This window comes from Schistocerca nitens, chromosome 2 (genome assembly GCF_023898315.1).
Source record: "Schistocerca nitens isolate TAMUIC-IGC-003100 chromosome 2, iqSchNite1.1, whole genome shotgun sequence".
Taxonomy (NCBI): domain Eukaryota; kingdom Metazoa; phylum Arthropoda; class Insecta; order Orthoptera; family Acrididae; genus Schistocerca; species Schistocerca nitens.
This window is the reverse complement of record NC_064615.1, coordinates 548,651,220-548,654,497: the sequence shown is the minus strand read 5'-3', so window position 1 is coordinate 548,654,497 and position 3,278 is coordinate 548,651,220. Positions and strand designations below refer to the sequence as shown.

General features: G+C 43.7%; 1 pseudogene; it reads right to left on the bottom strand.

Moving 5' to 3' along the window:
• Positions 1-2,147: 2,147 nt before the first annotated feature.
• LOC126237898 (5S ribosomal RNA) lies at positions 2,148-2,265 on the bottom strand (annotated as a pseudogene).
• Positions 2,266-3,278: the final 1,013 nt, after the last annotated feature.

Here is a 3,278-nt window from a genome sequence, read left to right as displayed (position 1 = left end):
ACGACCTGTTTATACGGCGGAACACAGTGGAGGCCTAAGCTGGGCCACTTGAGCCTCAACAATGATAGCTAGTTGCTGCGTCGGCGTGTACTTGATGCTAGTGTACGATTTGTAATTGTTTAACGGATTCACTTTCATTGTTCATGAGATATTAATTGGTTTGCCCATGATGCTCTTTGTATGGGTAATTTTCTTTAAAAAAATGCTTGCGACATTTGGATTTTGAATATAAAGATTAAGCTTTGGATGCTGAATACGCTGTTACTGTCTAAAGATGCAACGAAAGAATTTTGAAATCCGCCGCTTCACGTAACTTAGAAGAGATTAATTAGTTAAAAAGCGTATGTGTGTTTATACCAGGCTGTAAAGTTTTAAAACTGACCATGACTTATTGTTCTCTCTGAGATACGTGCGGTTTCACCTTTGCATGGTCAAGAGTACTTAGCGTGTGCAGAATAAGCGTCGTAAGAAGTAAAATTTGTTCTTGTGTTTGTTTCTATGGTCTCAATGGTTTCCGCTCCCCGGATCCCCAAGTCCTGTTATCACATTTCAGATATAGTCGACTTAAACACGTTGTTTTTTCTTCCTCTTAAGTATCAGAAATATTGTTAGTTAAGTTGTCTTGTTAAATGTGCTGCTATTATGTTACTGCAATAGGTATTGTATCGTGTTTCGTGCCATATACAATAACTACACTGTGTAATACCTAATTATTTTTCACCTCAGAGATCTGCTACTGGCTCATTGTTAAACACACGAATTTCCCCCGCACATCCACTTATACACAGCCACATCCACACACACACACACACACACACACACACACACACACACACTCAAACGCGCGCTCGCTCATTCACGCTAGTAATCGTGGGGTGTGCAGCAATTGCTGAAGGCACACACGAATATCCCCCGCACATCCACTTATACACAGCCACATCCACCCAAATACGTACACACACACACACACACACACACACACACACACACACACTCAAACGCTCGCTCGCTCACTCACGCTAGTAATAGTGGGGTGTGCAGCAATTGCTGAAGGCAGGGGTTGCACATGGCTGGTTTTCGTAAACTATCCTCGTTGCTGGCGTGCACTCTGGAGACAAGCGGTCAGGCGCGCAAAAGGTGAGGGGGGGCTTAATCCGGCGACGCCCCTAACCCTCCCCCTCCCCCTCCTTCCCGCCCCTTGGCCTCAGCCCCAGCCGGAGCCCCGCAGTAACGAGACGACGCCAGGCGTCGCGACGCGAGACGACGCGCTGCTAACGACGCCGCCAGTTAAGTGAGCGCGGTGCACTTCCGGTGCCTAATGAAAAACCCGGCGTAGCCCGCCGTGCCCCGCCACGCCCCGACGCGCGGTCAGGCCGCCGCACGCTTCACGGCCACTTCCTCAAATGAGACTGCTCTAAATTGCCCCGATCTCGGCGCCGTGAAGTCGCCTGCGCGGCTGTAATTATTTTCTGAACTTCAGCTGTACTGCCGCCTTCCGGATGATTGTAATAATGATTCCGCTTTCTAGGCGAGGTGGACAAGTGCGAAGCTGCAGCGCTTTTGGGAGACTGAGTTCGTTAGCCTTTCTGCTGCGGACCTCGGGCTGCCACTACGAGTCGTCGGTCAGCGGACTTGGAGGTTGCTCGTGTACAGCGTGTGAGAAGACATCATCTTAGCAATACCATCTGGGTGTGAAGGGTTCTGTGCTTGTCACTGCCATGAAAACTTTGCTTTTGTAACACTGGTGCTTGTTTTATAAAGCTTAGGATGATTAAAGAGTGGGATATAGGATCCATTAAGTTTTGACTTGATCGGAAAGTATAATCTAGATTACCAATTTCGATTCTTTACGCAAGTATCTAGAAATCTAAAAATCCTAGAATTGAAAATTCCAACTCGCGATGTGTCTTAAATATCGAAATATAAAACTGAAACTAAACTCCTCTCGAACAGGCCATGAAGGCCCAACGGTACCGACCGGCCGCCGTGTCATCCTCAGATCATAGGCGTCACTGTATGCGGATACGGAGGGGCATGTGGTCAGTACACCGCTCTCCCGGCCGTACGTCAGTTTGCGAGAACGGGGCCGCTACTTTTCAATAAAGTAACTCCTCAGTTTGCCTCACAAGGGCTGAGTGCACCCCGCTTGCCAACAGCGCTCGGCGGACCAGATGGTCACCCATCCAAGTGCTAGCCCAGCCCGACAGCGCTTAACTACGGTGATCTGACGGGAACCGGTGTTATCACTGCGGCAAGGTCGTTAAAAATATTGAAATATACACAATACAAAAGAATTAAAAGTGGGCATAACATGAAAAATTTCATTACGATAACTACAAGCAACTGTTGTTAATTTTTTTATGGTATCGAGCAACATACGCGTTACATGAAACGTAAGTACTGCACATATTATGTGCAATAATGTGATCAACGTAAATAACTATTTAATCTGATTTTATGTTTGAGATTTTTAGCCAAAATAGTCCAAGAATTATCATCAGCACCTCACTGTACTCTTCACTGATACAGTACATGTGGTGATCTGTTTGTTATTATCTCTGAAATGAAAATATGTTTAAGAATTTTTGGCTTGTTCTATATCCTTGAAGACCATTCCACTTAGTATGGGAGGAAGCAACATTGCGTATATATATTTTAGTCAACGTGTATTAGATATTCATTTTTTGTGAGATGCTTGAGGACCCTTGAGGATCTATGAACAAAAACTATATCTTAACACATCTTTAGCAGTTTGTATACCTGCAGCGACCCTAAAAGCGCTGTACATCCCTTTCCGTTGTCTTTACAGGAATCTGCTGTACGGTATAAAGGCCTGGATTAATCAAGTAGTAAAGTTTTATACGTGACAAAGCGTTGCAGTATTATATAGCTAAACGAACGTGATGAAATATATCAGCATTTCCACAGTTAAAAAATAAGAGAAAAATGTCAGCAGAAATGCGTGGGATACTAGAAAATGTAAGTGACGAAGCTAACACACTTGATAATATGTAAAATAATATACAGCTGAATGCGTCAAAACATAAAAAGAAAAAAAAAATTACAACACACAAAATAAAACAGAGAGCAGTTAGTGCACGTTTTAGTGTAAAACAACTGGTAACCCTCCTATGAAATGAAATTTATTTTGGTGCTAATTTTCTGTGTATTCTTATTGTTTGTATTGTTCGAAGTAGATGACATGGAATAAAATACAATCGTAATAATGGAGGATTTTCTCGAGTATAAATTCGTCGTTGTGTTCTCAGGCTAGATAA